This window comes from Phascolarctos cinereus, unplaced genomic scaffold, assembly GCF_003287225.1.
Source record: "Phascolarctos cinereus isolate Bilbo 61053 unplaced genomic scaffold, phaCin_HiC Scaffold_726;HRSCAF=1367, whole genome shotgun sequence".
In the NCBI taxonomy this organism is placed as follows: Eukaryota; Metazoa; Chordata; class Mammalia; order Diprotodontia; family Phascolarctidae; genus Phascolarctos; species Phascolarctos cinereus.
In genome coordinates, this window is record NW_027556098.1 from 367965267 (window position 1) to 367983988 (window position 18722).

Consider the following 18722-nt stretch of genomic DNA (forward strand, 5'->3'; position numbering starts at 1 on the left):
CCCACACTCGGCCCTTTCCGGTGAAGCCTCCGAGGCGCTTGAGAGCCGGGCACTCCGGAGCTCACCTGGCAATAGGTGGGCGGCTCCCCTAAACCCCGGGCCGGGCCAGGCGGAGATGGGGAAAAGGAGTGGGGAATTTGAGGGTCCTCGGTCTCTAAGGGAGCGGTCACTGGGCTAGTCTTGCCACACTGGGTAGTCCTCTCTTTCCTAATATTCCAAGAGCACTTGCCCTGCCGCTCATCTCGTTTGACCGCACCACTACCTATCTAATACTACACAATTACATGTATTTACATATCTGCCCCCTCTTCTCCCGAGAACTACTATGGCGGCAAAGGAAAGTAAGCTCCCTGAGGACCCGGATCAAGCCCTTTGTTTGGTCTTTTGAATCCTCAGTACCAATGACTGGGCGCTTAAGGAACTTGGGTTTTTAAGTGACAGAAAATAAAGTCTAGGGGTCCAGCCTCTGCCACTGTTGAACTAGGTTCCCCTTAGCAAATCTCTTTCACCTCTCTGGGCCCTAGCTTTCCTTTTGGTAAAATGAGAGGGCTTGGACTAGAATGACATCTAGAATCTGATCCAACTCTGACATTCTGTGTTCTGTGCCCAGTGCTGAGCAACAGGAGAGAGACAGAGACAGGGACAGGCACACTGAGAGACAGAGAGAGACAGGGATAGACTGACAGAGAGAGGGACGAGAGTGGGGGAGAGAGATTTGCAGATTTGACCCACTGCTTCCACATCCCCCAGATTCTGAAGCTGTTCCTGGATCAGAAAGCGGAGAGGAGGAATGGAAATGCCACTTTCTCTTTCACCTCCCTTCTCCCCAGGATCTCACATATCTCAAAGTGGAGGTGGGGGGGGGAGGTGAACGGGCACCTGCCAGGTAATCAGAAGAACCTGGCTCCAGTCCTCACCCTGTCACTAAATAAATGTGCAGAGTGGACAAGTAAGTCACTTCCCTTTCTGAGCTTCGATTTCCTCACCTATAAAATGGTGATAATAATATTTGTCCCTGTTTGCCTTCCAGGGTTGTTAGAAGGATTAAATGAGATAATGAATGTACAGCTAAACGTCTAGTGTTATATTAAGGTTAAGACGTCATTATCACTCTGAGAAAGCCAGAGCTGGAAGGGACTTCAGACATCATTTAAAGCGACCCCCTCATTTTGTAAAGGAGGAAACTGAGAACCAGAGAGGGGAAGTAATTTGCCCAGTGTCACACAGGAAATATGTAGCAGAGGCAAGACTCAACTCGAGGTCTTCTTACTTCAGGGCTTTTTCCTGGAGGTGGGGGCACTGGTAACTAGTCACTTCCCCTTTAGTGTCTTATAAATTAATTGTCTGAACTGAGGGCTTTCCAAGAAAGACAAGAATGTCCTAGACTCCCTAATAGACTATTAACTCCTTGAGGGTAGGAACTAGATCTTACCCATCTCCTTCCCCTCTCAGCGATCCTACCTGGGGTGGGTTCTTAATAAAAGTTTATAATCTGTGTGAATGAAAAGTATCAGCTGCTTCATAACCTGAATAATAATAATAGCTATTATAAGTATTTAAACTAGTATTAGAAGTACTTATATGGGTTTTAAGATTTGTAAAGTGCTTTACATATATATATTATCTCATTTGATCTACATAGAATGGCTAGCAAGTGAGACATTAATACTTGACATACCAGTTGTCAATTAACACAAAATTTTTTTTGTAATTTTCATTTGAAATAATTTTCATCCTATCTCAATTTCTTTTTTTTTACCTTAGAGATTAAAAAATTGCATGGCATCAGTTGACAAAGCCTGGCCCTTCAAGGTATTCTTAAATACCAGACCTTCTAGCTTAAACTGACAAAGGTGATAAGGAATAGAAAACAGTCAGTGTTGGAGGGTCTGTGGGAAGCCAGGCACATTAAGGCATTGTTGGTGAAGCTGTCCAGCCATTTAGGATAACAATTTGAAATCTATTTTTGGGGGAGAGGGGAGTCACTTAACTATTCATCCACGTTGACCCAGACATCTCATTACTGACCAGCTATGTCAAAGAGACCACTGACAAAAAGAAGGGTCTGATATGTAACATAATATTCATAGCAGCATTCTTCATGGTAGCAAAAAGCTGGAAACACAGAGAGGACCCATTGACTGGGAAGTGACTGAATAATGGCAAATAAATGTAATGGAATATTAATGTACCATTAAAAAATAAAGCATAATGATAGACTTGGCCCTTCTCAACAATGCAAAGATCTAAGACATCCCAAAGGTCTCATGATGGAAAATGCTATCCACATCCAAAGAAAGAACTAAGGAGTTTGAATGCAGACCGAAGCATACTATTTGCTCTTTTTTTCTTCTGTTTTGTTTTGCTTCTGCTTTCCGATGGTTCCTCCTATTGGTTCTAATTCTTCCTTACAACATCACTAATGTGAAAATATGTTTAATAGGAATATATATGTAGAGCCTATATCAGATTGCAAGCCGTGTTGGGGAGGGAAGGGGAGAGGGAGAGGAAGAGGGAGAAAAATTTGAAACTCAAAAGCTTATGAAAGTGATTGTTGATAAATCAAAAGAAATTAATAAAAAAAGAAATAAGGCATATGCAGAATTCAGAGAAACATAGAAAGGTATTTTCAAATGACACAGAACCAAGAAAATGATATATTATACACAACTACAATAATATGAATGAAAACAGCACAAAAATGCTGCCAAACTCAGATTAATGGTAATGAGCCATTTTGGTCAGAGAGAAAAGAGAAGGAAACATACCTCCCTCCTCTAAGTAGAGAGGTAGAGAACTATCGTCGGGATTCTGGAATGAGAAAGACTCTTCTTCCTGAGTTCAAATCTGGCCTTGTACACTTACTTTCTGTATGACCCTGAGCAAGTCACTCAACCCTGTTTGCCTCAGTTTCCTCATCTGTAAAATGAACTGACAAAGGAAATGACAGACCACTGTAGTATCTTTGCCAAAAAAAAAAAAACCCAAATGGGGTCATGAAGAGTTGGACAGGACTGAGAAATGTTATATGGGGTGGAGGGACTTACAAGTGTGGAATGAGGCATATATTTTTAGATATGGTTGACACATGGTTAGATTTTGCTTAGGTTTTACATTGTTGCAAGAGTCAGTGTATAGGGGCCCTAGGTATGTTGGCAAATGACTCTGGTTTTTAAGTTGTTAATTGAAGGAAAAAAGAAAGTGAGTAGGAGTAGAAAGGGTAGGACTGCCCAGTGACCCACCCTACCTCGTGTGTAGAGTTGTTCCAAGAGCTCCCTAAGTGAACTTGGGTATCAATGGGAGAGGTGTTAGTTGGGAGTTCAGTGGTGAAAGAAAGAGGCAGTGAGGGGTCATGAATTTACAAGAGTCTTGGGTTCAAAGGCCACTTCCGTTTCTTAAAAGCTATGGATTATTGGCAAGTCACTTAAATCTCTCTGAGTCTGTTTCTTTCTAAGTAAAAGCTAAGTACCTCCTTCAGGATTTTTGTGAGGAGATAATACATGTTAACCATTACATAAATGCCAGTTATCATCCTGTTATTATTACTAATACTAATAATTATAATTTTAAAAGATGCTCATAAGGAAATGCTAAATAGGCTCTTGAGGCCAACCTAAAGAGAGATCAAAAGAAGGATAACCCAAGGCACTTATTTCGGATGAGAGGAAGAGGACAATTCCTAGGTGCTTGGGACCAGGAGAGTCTTGCCTGGAAACAGGTTAGGGGTGGGGCACCTAGACCTCAGGCAGGAATAAGGACATGGGCACAAGAAAAAGGTGCCAGATTTCTTAGTGGACCTAGCAAGGTCTGGGGACACTCAATTTTCAGTGGAAGGAGGACAATACAGAGATTCTAAGAAGCTACAGGCAACTCGATGTAATACAGAGAGGATGTGGGAGAAGGTCTAGATACTGTTTTTTAACTTACCTGATTGACTTTGCTAAATATATGACCCTAACCAGGTCCTTTCCCCTTTCTAAGCCCCAGTTTTCTCCTCTATATAATAAGGAGACAACACTCCCCCATTGGATTATAAGCTCCTTGAGGGCAGGGCTGCTGTCTTTTGTCTCTTTTTGTATCTCCAGCATTTAGTACAGTGTATGGTATATACTAGGTACTTAATAAATGTTTATTGACTGACTGGGGTCCATCTTTTTTCTTTCTCTTAAAATGGTAACTGATAAGAATGGTGGAGGTCACCAGAGCCCTGGTTCAATTCCCAGCACCCCCACTTATCATTTGGGTGACCATGGGCAAACCATTTCACTTCTCTAGCCTAATTTTCCTCTTCCATCATCACTGGAATTAATGTGTTAACAAGGTATCGGTGACATTCTGTGATCCCTTTATCGAGGGCAGAGGAAACTTTCTGGGACTGACTCCTAAAATGATCCCAAAAGGACTTCCTCTATTATATGTAAAGTGGGGGCAACCACCCTTGAACCTCCTATGTCTCAGGGCTGTTGAATGAAAATCATTTGAGAACCATAAAGTGCCACAGAAATGTTCCTTTTCTTTAGGTTAACTGTCATATTGCTGCTCCCACCAAACCCACATACCATACTGTAGTCCATCTCCCATTTTCCATGCCTTTGGACCGGCTTTGCTCCATATCTGGAATGTTCTGGCCGCTAAGTGGTGCCAGAGTACACAGAGCACCGGACCTGGAGTCAGGAAGACCTGAGTTCAAATTTGACCTCATTCCCCTTAATAGCTGTATTAAGGGCAAGACACTTAACCTCAGTTTCCTCATTTGTAAAATGGGGATAATAATTTCCCCTACTTCTCAGCATTGTTGTGAGGATCAAATAACATAATGATTGTAAAGCATTTAAAACAGTCCCCGGTGAATAGTAGGTACTATAAAAATGTGATGATGGTGAAGATGTTCTTCTTCCTCCCCTGGCCTCTTAGTCTCCCCAGCTTCCTTCAAGGCATCACTCAAATGACACCTTCAGCAGGAAGCCTCTTTCCTGTTACCCGAAGCTGCTAGTACCTTCACCTTTGAGGCTGTCTTTCATCTACTTCACATGTATCTTATAGATCCCTTTTTCTAACGTATTACCTCACCCATTAGACTATAAGCTCCTTGAGGTCAGGCATTGTTTTTGCCTTTCTTTGTATCTGCAGAGTTTAGCATGGTGCTTGGCACACAGTAAGTGCTTTCCAAATGTTTGTTGATGTACTGACTGGTGATCTCTAGCTCTGGTCTCCATGGCTGTCTTTACATCCCATTTGGAAAACCTTCGCTATAATTCTTATTACCTGCTCCCAGCAGCCCATAGTCACAGAAGACAAAAGATCCTGAAGATCTGCAATGGGGGTCCCTCTTGATTTTCCATAAGCTAAGACCTTCACATGGGAGTCGAACTCAGAACTCACCTCCACACCCCTGGCAGACACACTCTTACACACACACACACACACACACACACACACACACACACACACACACACTTCTGTTTTGTAACTACCAGCTATTCACACTTAAAGTCTTTCCCAATCATACAACATTGCAGAGCCCCAAGCAAGAACCCTAGAGATGGAGGACAGAATGGAAAGGCAGGAGCTTTACCCATCATGGAGAATAAAGAAAAAGGCTCTTTGGAGCCAGAGATGATTCAAGCAGAGCCTGGGATTGGGGGCATGTGGGTGGGAGGAAGAGAAGGGGAGGGACAGTTCTGCTGGGACCAACAGAGGACCTTGCCCTACCAGCCCCCAGGACTGGCACACACCCTTCACCAAGTCACTGTGAAGTGATAGCCCTGAAGGGGCTGGACAATGCTAGAAAGTCTACCATTACAGCTTCATTCCTTTGGCTCACAACTATCTCCTACTAAATGAAAATATCCCTAGAGGGACTGATGAATTAAATCTTAACAATCATTTATACCTTAATATGAACCGATTTATCAGGAATGAGGTGGAGAGGACAAATCTTCTTTTTTTCCACGACTGAACCCCAGTCCCTCCAGCCAGTCCCTTATGACATGTTCTTCATTCCCTTCACCAACTTGTCATATCCTTCCTCTCCAGTTTGTCAATATCCTTGCTAAAATGCAAGTTCCAGAACGGAAGAGATGTGGTCTGGGCAGGGCTTCCCCGGGGTGGGAACAGACATCCCTTCTGTCTTCTCTGGTTTCAGAAAGGTAACTCCATTCTAAACCCACCCACCCCTTAAGGGAAAGGATCATTCCATCCCCCAACCCAAGAGGGAGAGGAGAAAGAAGACCAGGAAAATAACAACTTACATTTCTATAGCATTTTAAAATCTGCAAAGGGCTTTACATCCATTATCTCATTTAATCCCCACAAAAGTCCTGTCAAGTAGGTTAGTTCACCGTGAATCAGGCTTAATTCCTCAATCCTTCCAGGGAAATTTGCATGGAGCAAGGAAAAGAGTATTAAACCAAAAGAAGGAAGTTCTAATAGTAAAGATTCAGGTATTAGCCAGCCCCTAGGTAAGGGTGTCTGCAATAGAAAGCTAGAGATCAGGGATTCAATCCCTACTCTGCCATTGACCTTGGGCAAATAACTTTAGCTATTTGCTCCTGTTTCTTCATGGGATAATATATACATATACATATACATACACATATACATATACATATACATATACATATACATATACATATACATATACATATACATATACATATACATATACATATACATATACATATACATATACACATACACATACACATACACATACACATACACATACACATACACATACACATACACACACATACATACCAAAAGTATACGTATACGTATACATATACATATACATATACACACACATACATACGTATACGTATACATATACATATACATATACATATACATATACACACACATACATACGTATACGTATACATATACATATACATATACATATACATATACATATACATATACATATACATATACATATACATATACATATACATATACATATACATATACATATACATATACATATACATATACATATACATATACATATACATATACATATACATATACATATACATATACATATACATATACATATACATATACATACATATATATATATCACCTACCTTACTGGGCTCTTGAGGGAATGAAGTGAGATAGTGAATATGAAAGAGTGTGTGAGAAGTTTTAGGCGCTCCCTACATGCTTAGTGGGGCAAACTGTTACCTTGGTCCCCAGCTGGCCACTCTGAGCTTCCCCCACTGCCAGAGCTGCCTGGTGGTACACATACATTGAAGGTGCACCTGCCCTGGTGCCAGTAGTGGAAAATCTCAGTCTAGCCTCTCCCCTCCAACCCCTTCCTCAGCTTGTCCCAGGGCCCACAGACAGTGGCCCTCCCCCAGTGGAGGAACGCTGCCCAGTTCTGGGTATCTTCTCCTTTGATCCTTGAACCCAGCGCAGGGAAGATGGAGACTGGAGAAATCACAGCCTCCAGGAGGCTGATTCCATGATTCGACTGCCTCAAAGCCCTGAGTTAAAAATCCATCTCTCCAGGTGTAAAAGGCCAGTTCTGATCCACCTGGGGCTTAACTTTTAGAAGTAGCCTTCTGACACATCGCCTTGCCATCACCTGACTTAGATCAGGGTCTCTTTCTATTTCCCCCATAGGTGGGGGGACAAAACAACAACCACCCTCATCAACTAATACTTATAAAATACCTACTGTGTGCAGAGCACAAATATCCAGAACTGAGGTCCTGCCTTCCATGAGCTTACAGTGTAGTAAATAGACCATGCCTTTCTTGTGGAGGATTTCTTTACATTCACATTTTGAGCTCAGACCAAGTACCAAGTCTAATATGAGGTTTTTCCTGATCCCCCAGCTACTAATATCTCCCCCACGCCCATTTCAACATATATTTCTTTAGTATGTGTATGTGTGTGTGTGTGTGTGTGTGTGTGTGTGTGTGCATGAGAGAAAGACAGACAGAGAGCCATGTTATCTTCTCCAGTGGAATATAAGCTCCTTGAGGGCAAGGACTATTTCATTTTTGTCTTTGTATTAATCAGTGAACTGAGAAGCATTTATTAAGTGCCTACTGTGTGCCAGGCTCTCTTCTTGGCTTGGAAGAAACAAGAAAAACAAAGCAATCCCTGTCTTTAAGGAGCAGGGGAACACACACACACACACACACACACACTCCCCCATAGAATTACAATCAATAACCAGCAGTCTTGGCACTGTACTTATTTAAAGATGGTCGGTTATTGATTGTAACCCAAGCCTTGCTCACCTCATACATGAGAATACTCAACATTTACCTAGAACTTTATGGTTTATGAAGTATTTCCTATAAATGAGTCCTTTATGTTAAGTGCTTAGCCCAGTACCTGGCTCATAATAGATGTTTAAGAAATGTTTATTGGCTGACTGACTGATCTCATTGAATCCCTTTAGTACATAGCACAAGGATTAGTCCCATTTTTCCAGAGGAGGAAACTGAGGCAGGATCCACCAACATGCCCAACATTACGAGCCCTGGTCTTCTGAGCTCAAGTCCAGTGTTCTTTCTATGCTACTTCACTGTGGGGAGCTGTGAGCATGAAGTAAGATTTAGCCTGGGACAGTTACAGGAGCACAGAAATTGGATTCTCTCCCCTTCCCATCCCAGCTGCTGCAGTTCTCCCCATGGTCCGACCCTCCTCCCCTGCTCACCATCCTTTCATCCATGGCGTGGATGTCCTCTAGGGGTCTTCTGGTCCACTCTCCTCTCCCTCCTGTCTTCTGTTTGGCCTCACTTCCTATTCTGGTCCATTTACAGTCCTTGGGGAAGGCCCCTCCCCAGGGCATTGTATGAATATGCATATGTGATAATTAATGCTTTCTTGGCATCTTTGGCCTTAAAGAGAGCAAAGCATTCCCCAGCTGCCCTTGGGCCAGCCTCCATTTCCCCCACCCCTATGTTGCTCCTTTAATGGAGAGAGAGCATTGATAGACATTACCAGGATGGGTGGAAATTAAGTCCCAAGCAAAGGCTGGCATCCAGGTGTACCTGAACAAAGCCCAGGCCAAGTCTGAAGCTGTGGTCCACAAGGGTAATGATGATGGAGGCAAGGATGCTTATAGAGCTATAGCTGACCATAGGAAGTATGGGGCCAGAGAGGAAGTACTGTATCTCACTTTGCTCCTTCCCCAAATCTAAGGGCTGGACTAGATGACCCCTAAAAGTTGTCAGCTAATCTGCCATTCTCTCATATCTCCTTCCCCACCATAATCCCCTTTCCCTGGAGACCTTTAGAATCATTCCAACTCAACATAAATTAAGCTTGTCCTGACCTCTGAGAATCCATCGCAGCCCCAAGCATCCCTGGGTACCTTGAAGTCCAGAGGCTGCTGGTGTGATCACTGTGGTTAGCCAGCCACTCTGCTCCCTTCCTCCAGCCTCTGGGCCCAACCCCAGAACCTGCCCTGGGCTTACAGGTCTAAGAACTCCCAACCCTGGAGGGCTGAGCTTCTCCTTACTTTGGTTTTCAGCCCAAGGCCACGAAATGGCCCTCAAACTCCTTCCCTGTGAACAGCAACTCAGCTGGAATGTCAAAGGCCATGATAGGAAATAGAAATGTGTGTGGACCTGTATGTCCATTCGTGCTTGTGGACACAGTATACATATGTATTACGTGTATATATCCTTTGCTAAAGCCCTACTTGGACATGGTGGTCACCTTGGGCTCTCCAAGGCCTTGTCAGTGGAAGGCAAACCCTGACAGGCCAGGTAAGATTGGAAAGGCTTCCAGGGAGAGCTTGACGGCAGAGTATGTCTTCCATGGCCGGGTAATGGAGTTTTTGGCCACAGCTCAAGAACCATCCATGACTGACAAAAGCTGACACCAGAATGTTTAGATTTCCAAAGCACTTTTATAAAATTAAACTTGGAGCCTGGGGTAGAGTGAGAGAGAAAGGTAGGTGCTGCAGCTATTAGCTCTACTTTACAGATGAGGAAACTGAGTCTCAGAGAGATAAAGTGATTTGTACATGATCACAGAGAAGGTAGTACTAGTATGTATGGGAGGCATAATTCAAATCCAGGTTTTCTAATCAATCAATCAGTCAATAAGTATTTATTAAGCATATGCTATGTGCCAGACACTGTGCTAAGTGCTGGAAATACAAAGATAGGCAGAAACATGGTCCAAACCCAGATCCCAAGGCCATATTCTATGTATTGCACCAGGCTTTTGTGACTAAGGAAGAGAGGGGTTGCCATCTGCACGTGCGGATGGGGGAAGGATATATAGACATCAGTGAAAACAGTGACCCTCGGGGCAGCTAGGTGGTGCAGTGGATAGAGCACTGGCCCTGAAGTCAGGAGGACCTGAGTGCAAATCTGGCCTTAGACCAAACACTTGACACTTACTAGCTGTGTGACCCTGGGCAAGTCACTTAACCCCAATTTGCCTAAAAATTGAAAACAAAAACAGTGACCCTTGAAACATACACACACACACCACACACACACACACACACACACACACACGTGTGTGTCAGTTTTTATATATGTATATTAATGATATATGTGCATTATGAATTGGTATATGTAGGTCTGTACTTATGTGAATAATGAGTGGATATGAATATTCTGACAGCATATCATAGCGGTTAGATTTTATAGATCAACACAAATTAAGTATCTACTGACCTACTGGCTAAGCAGGGACCTTGGAAGTTATCAGATCCAACCTGCTTTTTAATTTTTTTTTTATACATGAGGAAACTGAGTCTCAGAGAGGTTCAGTGACATGCTTAAGTCACACAGGAATTAAATGGAAGAGGTAGGATTTGAACCCAGGACCTCTGTCTCCAAATCTAAAGCTCTTTCCACTGTAGCAGAGAGCTGACTGTAAAGTCAGGTTGACCTTGGTTGGAGTCTCACCTTTGAGACATCCTGACCTCTTAGTGCCCTGGTCAGCACCCTTTAGACTTAGAATCTAAGCCCAGGCCTTTGAAGAACAGGACATTTCCCTGTTAGACGCTCCCTATACTAATGAAATCAAAGGTCCAACTAGAGAAAAGTTGGTGAATGTTGGCATGCTGGGCATTATGGGTCTGTTGGATGAGCATGGGGGCACATTTACCAAAAGTATAGAGAGCCTAGAAGAAAGAAACCCCCCCACACTCACACACACGTCTGGAGTCAGAGAACCAGGATTCATATCCTGGCTCTGATACTCACTACCCACGTCACCTTGGGCAAGTCAGTGAATCTCTGAGCCTCAGTTTCCTCATCTGTAAAATGAGTGCGCTACACGTAATGGCTCTGAGGTGCCATCTAGCTCTAAATCTGTGATTCTGCATATCATGTACGTGTATGTGTGAGCATATGTATGTTGCATATGTATGAGTGCTTCTCTCTATACGCCATATGCTTGAGTTTGTGTGTATATTTGTGACTGTGTGCATTAGTATCTGTGTGCATGTCATATATCTATATGGAGATGTTACATTTGTGAATGAGTGTGATCAAATCATTCTTTTTCTTTTCTTTTTTTTTTCAAATTAATGAGCATTTATTTTGTCTCTCTCCCACTCTATCCCACCCCCAGTTTAAAATTAAAAAAGAAAAGCAAAACTCTTGGGTGAATAGTCAAGAGAAATGAATTCTTACATTCTTACGTTGGCCACACCCAAAGATATATGTCTCCTTCTGCATCATGAGTTTCTCACCTGAGAGACCGTTCACTGAGAAGGTCATTCTAACATCCACTGGGGATTCATCCCAGGAATCATCACAAATGCCTCCCCATTCTCCCAGAAGTCTTCCTTGCCAATGTGGCCTTTCCTGCCCATGTGGGAGCCTCCCAAAGCAGAGGGCAGGGCAAGAATGTTGGCACCTGGCCCACTCCTTTGTAGCTGCCTTAGAGAAGGTGTAAATGGAGGTGGACAGGAGCAGGAACTCTATTATTTAGGGCTTGGGAACGCTTATGACAAATACAAGCCGGGTCACTAGGTCACAGATGGTCTCCTCCTAGGATTGGATTTGCTTTCTGAGAAGGGGCTGGGGTCCTCTCCTCCCTCTCACCTCTCAGAGCGCTTTCTCTGTACATCTCTGATGGTCTTTATCCCGGTCTGGTGTTTTCTGTGTTCGTGGGTTATCTAGAGACTTGTTCAAAGTCACAAGAGTAGCAGGTAACCTCTACCCCATGACCTCAGTTAGACAAGTCAATTTACCACTCTGGGCCTTAGTTTCCTCACCTGTAAAAAGAGGGAGATGAATGTGTTGATTTGTTGTGCTTGACTCTATTTGTTACAGGGCAGCTAGGTAGCACAGTGGACAGAGTATTGGGCCTGAAATCAGAAGGACCTGAGTTTGAATATAGCCTCCAACACTAGCTGTGTAACTCTGGGCAAGTCACTTCACCCTGTTTGCCTCAGCTTCCTCATCTGTAAAATGAGCTGAGAAGGAAATGGCCAACCACTCCAGTATCTCTGCCAAAAAAACCCCAAGTGGAGTCACGAAGAGTTGGACATGACCAAATAACAACAATTTGTTTCAAAGCAGGGCTTCTGTAGCAGGGGTAACAGGGATGTGAGTTAATGGGCAGTGATGGAGACACAAAAAATAAAGAAAAGGCATCAACCAAACATTTAAAAACCACATTAAATAAACAGAAACTCAGAAGGGGAAACAAAGAGGGCAATTTTGTTACTGTCTAGTTAAATTTAATATACATTTGAAAAACAAACTGTACATAACAGAGATTCATAGCTTCCTATACAATGCTCTTTTTTATTTCTTAATATATTAAAATGTTAGTGATGGTTGATGATTGTTACATCACAATTTTAAAATAAAAAATTTTTAAAGAATAAAATGAAGAGGTTGGACCCTTCCACCTCTAAATCCTCATTTCTTGTTCCTTCTACTTCCTCTCTTCCTATGCTTGTTTGTTCCCCCCTGCTAGACCACAAGAAGGCCCTGGGAGAAGGCAGCCCACATGTCTCTAGGCCTCCTGTTGCCTCTTACTAAACAAGCAAGGACATTGAAGGCCAGAGAGAGGAAGTCCATATCACATCGATGGTTATTGATAGAAAGGACTAGAACTCAGGTCTCCCAACCAGAACTGCTGGCTATGGGCTAACTAGATGTAGTAGACAATCACCCAGCAGCATGACCCAAGACAGGAGCTGGAGATCCAGATACATGGGAGGGGACATGGCAGTTAAAATGTCATGAATGTAATGGAACATTAATAATAATAATTTGTTGTTGTTCAGTTATGTCCAACTCTTCATGGCCTCATTTGAGGCCAGTCACTTAACCCTAATTGCCTCAGGGGAAAAAAAGCTTTCCAGAGAACCCAGGAGAAGGGGTGAAATGTAACATACCAGGCCTTCAGGCAGTGGCAGGGAACAAAGATGGACAGTGTTATACTAAGAAGCTATATTGGTTATAACAGTACTTAACCAATACAACCCCCTCTCCCAAACTAGAGCTGCAGAGTCAACTGGCCCATACAAGGTCCCGAGGAGAGTGGTCTCACACTTTATGTATAAAGGTGGTCACACACAGGTATAGAAAACATACGGGGCCAAGGTTCCTGGGCCTGGGGGTCCTTTTCTCCCTAAGTGGGATACTAATGGTATTCCCTCTGTGATCTCCAAGGATCAGTGCCTTTCTAGAGTCCACAGCCTCTATTTCTCTCCATCAGGAGGGATCCTGATCTCTGAAGCTGCCCCTGTCTATAGGAAACTGTCTTTCTACCTCTGTCTATAGATACTTCCATTGTCAGCCACCACCACCACGTTGAACTCTGCAACTGAAGGTCACCAGCAGGAGCTCAGAGAGTTTCCATGGATCTACGCTCTTGGGCATTCTGTTCTCGGGATAGTCATTCACCTAAAATCAGGAAAGAGGAAACACACACACACACACACACACACACACACACACACACACACACACCCCAGAGGTGACATGTGCCCCATATCTATCTTGTTTGTACCTAGCTATTTACATGTGGTCTCCCTCATTAGACTACGAACTCCTCAAGGCCAGAACCTGCCTTTTGCCTTTCTTTGTAGCCTAAGCATTTAGCCCACATAGTAAATGATTAATAAATGCTTGTTAGCTTGACATGGGCTTACAGACACATAGAGAACGTGTAAGATGACAAGTATCTCATCTCCAGAGGTATGCTGAGAAATCTTTAAAAATCGGTTCTTTAGGGGCAGCTAGGTGGCGCTCTAGCCTTGGAGTCAGGAGGACTGGAGTTCAAATCTGGCCTCAGACACTTGACACTCACTAGCTGTGTGACCCTGGACAACCCCAATTGCCTCACCAAAAAAAAAAATCAGTTCTCTAATATATTGAAAACATGTTTGTTTTCAAGTTTAATCTGCATCACTAACATTTTCTCCATTACTTTCTTAAGTCTAGAAATCAACAAAAACAAAACAATCCTGATTTACAGAGTTTGGCTTCTGGGGTGTAAATGTTCACACTGAAAATTTAGCAATCTGTTCTCGGGAGCCACTGTGAAAGGTTGTCGTTGTTGTCGTCTTCGAGGCTGTGTTTTCGAAGAGGACCAATGACGTCAGGAAGGTGATGTCTTGACTTGTGTGTGACGTGGATTTAAGTGAGGCAGAGCTGTGCAAAGTCATCAGCCTCACTCTCTCTCTCTTCCAGAGTCCAGTAGCAAGACAAAAGTCAAGATGACTGGTGATGGCTTGGCATGCGATAGATGACCTTGGTGTCTTCAACGTTTGACCAAGCCCCAAGTGCTCCCCAGTGCCTGCTTCAGCCCCCTCATGACCATTGGAACAACTTGTTCTCATCTACCCATTCCGCCATGGGTTCTAGCACACCCCTGCCTCTCTCTCATCTGGAAACTCACAGTAGTTCTATGTCACTTCTTGCTAAGAAGGAAAAGAGAGGGAGGGACTGGAGTCACGTCTTTTGTATGCAAACTCAGTTCAGGCTCAGCGTCTCTTGAGTCATCAGAACTTCCCTCTCCTGAACCAATTAGGAGACTTTTTGTCAATATACAACACCAGCCCTTCAGTTGCCCAAGGCTGAGATCCTGAAAGTTTCACATTTCCATTGCCTGCCTGGCAATATCTGCATGTGCTCCATGTTACCCACCGGGAAGAACAAACCTGAGCACGTTTAAGGACTAGGCCCCCACTGGCCATGCCGCTATTACAAATACATGTGCTGACATTCCAATGGTTCTCAACCATGTGGTTACTCCTTCCAGCAAAACAGATCACAATACATCCCTGCCTGACCATTCAGCTCTTAGCCATGTCTTTCCACAAATTCAGTACAAGGAATCTACCCAATCTGCTGGGAAACTGTCTTAAGTTGTTTTGATATTTCACAGATAGCAATGGGCAGCTAGGTGACCCAGTGGATAGAGCACTAGGCTTGGAATCAGAAACAGTCATCTTCCTGAGTCCAAATCCAGCCTGAGACACTTACTAGCTGTGAGATCCTGGATAAGTCACTTAATTCCATTTGCTTCAGTCTGTAAAATGAGCTGAAAAAGGAAATGGAAAACCACTCCAGTGTCTTTGCCGAGAAAACCCCAAATGGGGTCATGAAGAATTGGACACAACTGGTCAATAACAACGATGGAGCATATAATCTATCTTTTGGTTTTCCCTCACCAGACCATCTTTTTTCCTTATAGTCATACCTTTATCTGATGATATCATTTACTCCCTTTCTCTTGCATGATTCCTTATTTGCAATGTATTACTGTAGAACATGTGGAGAAAAGTGCTATGAAATAAGGCTGGAAAAATGGCAGCATACTACCAGATGATGGAGGGACCTGAAAACCAGGCTGAGCTATTTGAAGTTTCTTTAGTTAGGAGCTGGGAGTTATTACAGAATTAGAGCAGGAGAGGTCAGGAATGAGTAGTACTGTGAAGGATAGATCCAAGCAGCAAAGACAACATAAATTACTTGAAGAAGAACTCGCTATGACAAAAACTTCTGGGAAGAATGGAAAGCCATTTGGCAGAAATTAGGTTTAGGCCAACATCTTATATCAAACACTACAATGAGCTCGAAATAGGTACCCTACCTAAATATCAAAAGCCACCATATAAAAATTTAGGGCAAAAAAAAGAGAGCAAGTACCTTTTACATCTATGAGTGAAGGGAGAGCTCTTAACCAAAAAAGGCATATATAGATGATCACAAAAGATAAAAACAATTTGATTACAAAGAATTGAAAAGTATTTACACTAACAAAATCAATGCAACTAGAATAAGAAGGGATGTTGTTAACTGAGAAAAATAGTCCTTACTTCAACTATCTCGAATAAATCTGTGATATCTAAGATATGTGTAGAATTAACGCTGGACCGAGAGTCCAGTGGATAATGGTCAAAGGAGATGAACAAACAGTTCATAAAAGAAGAATTGCCAACTATTAACAACCATAGGAAATGTAGCTCCAAATGACTAATTATAAGAAAAAACTTTAAAAATCCAAATCAAAACGACTCTGAGGTTTCACCTCATGAAGGATGGTGGTAACAGTCAATGTTGGAGGGGTTGTGGAAAGATAGGTATACCAACACGTGTTGATGGAGCTGTGAATTGATCCAACCATTCTGAAAAGCAATTTAGATTTATGCTACAAAAGTGACTACAACATCCATACCCTTTGACCCAGGGATGACTACTAGGCATATACCTCAAGGAAGTCAAGGAGGAAAGATCCCATACATGACAAAATATTTATAACAGCATTTTTTTTTATTACTGAGGAACTGGGAGCAAAGTAGATGTCATCCATCAATTGGAGAATGACTAAAATTGGGATACGTGAATGTGAAATACTACTACTTTATAAGAAATGTTAAATATGAAAAATTCAGAGAAGCACAGGAAGATTTGTATGAACTGTTGCAAATTGATGTAAGACCAGGAGAATTATTCACAATGACAACAACGTGAATGAAAATAGCAGAAAACAAGACCAAACACACAAACTTGAAACTGAATAGCATTAAAATGACCAAGCTTGGCCCTGAAGAAGAAATGAGAAAAAATATACCTCCCTAATTGCCCTTTGATTGGGGAATGGCTAAACAAGCTGTGTGCATCAATGTAATGGAATATTGCTGTGCTATAAGAAACGATGACTATCATACTGAACATAAATAAACATAGGAAGACACACAAACTAATGCAAAATAAAGTAAACAAAACTAGCGAAACATTCGGGATGGCTATATCAATGTTTATGGAATGATAACAAAACAAAATTGAAATTGTAATGACCAAGCGTGGCCCCCAAAAATATATTAGAAGGCACCTTCCCCCATTTCTTTATAGAGGTGGGAGAACTATGGGTGTGGAACACTACATGCAATGTCAGAGTTTTGATGCTAGCTTTGCTGAACTATTTTCTCTCTCTCTCTCTCTCTCTCTCTCTCTCTCTCTCTCTCTCTCTCTCTCTCTCTCTCTCTCTCTCTCTCTCTCTCTCTTTTTGTCGTAAAGGGAAGAGGAGGGATACACTGGGAAATGGAGATGATATCACATCTGGGCCAAGAGGAAGAGAGAGGAGCTCAGCAACGTCCTAGCTGCCGTGAGGAAGCCTGCTGCCAGAAGGACTAATCTGGACCCTGCCAACCTTCCCCACTTACGGATAAAGATTTGACAAATTTAAAAAAAAAAAAGTAAAGCATTTTTTTTTTAACATTTAAGGGCAAGAGAGCGGAGTTGGAAAGACCTGTTTGTAGACTATCACAATAGGCCCAATAGGTACTAATGAGGGCCTGGAATAGGGTAATATCCCTGAACACTCAAAACAGCACACCTGAGTATTACCTGAGTGACCCTGGTAACCACATCCGCGTGGCATCCTTAAGACAGGGGCTCTGGGCTGTAGAGTGGTTGATCCTGCCTTGGCCAACTCCCTGTAATCATGGCCCAGACACAGGACACTCCTCATTTAGGGCCCCAAAGCGAGGGGCCCCTTTCATCAGGATCTCAAAGCACTCAGCTGATAGTTATTAGCTCCCAAGCCCCCACCCTCTCTCTCTGCCCCGGCTGCCCTGACCTTGTTGAGATGAAGCCCCAGTAATGATGCTTGCTGCATCCTAGGAGCCTGTCAGGCAATTGGGGTTAGCCTCTTCCCCTTTCAAGAGCAGAGATTCAGAATGAGAATCAGTGCCAAGGTTAAAGCTACCCCCTACCCCACTCCCAACCCCCAGGGTCTGCTCAGCTGTTGTTCCCCCGTTTTTAAGGCAGGAGAAAGGCATCTGATAGCACCTGAATTAGCAAAAAACTAAGATTTAGCAATAACTTTCTCAGAAGTGCATACCTTAAATATATATGTATAAATATACATACATACATATATATGTATATGTGTGTGTATATACATATATATATGGGTGGTATGTTTCACCATAATCTCTATCCCTACGAAATCTATTCCCTAACACTATGTGCCATGATTAGACACTGAAACAGTTACTATTTCACTAAAATAGGTGAAAGCATTGAAGTGAACAACAACACATTATAGGATGGTGAAAGGGGCCCTGACTCCATAGTCAGAGGACTTGGGTTCACATCCTGCCTCTGATTATTACAATCTGTATGATCTTGGGAAACTCTCTGGGCTTAAGCTTCTTCATCTGTAAAATGAGAGGACTTCATTGAATGGCTTCTGGGGTGCCTTCCCAGCTCCAAGCCTATGATTCTACACTAATCTCTTGTTTACTGAGGTCTGAG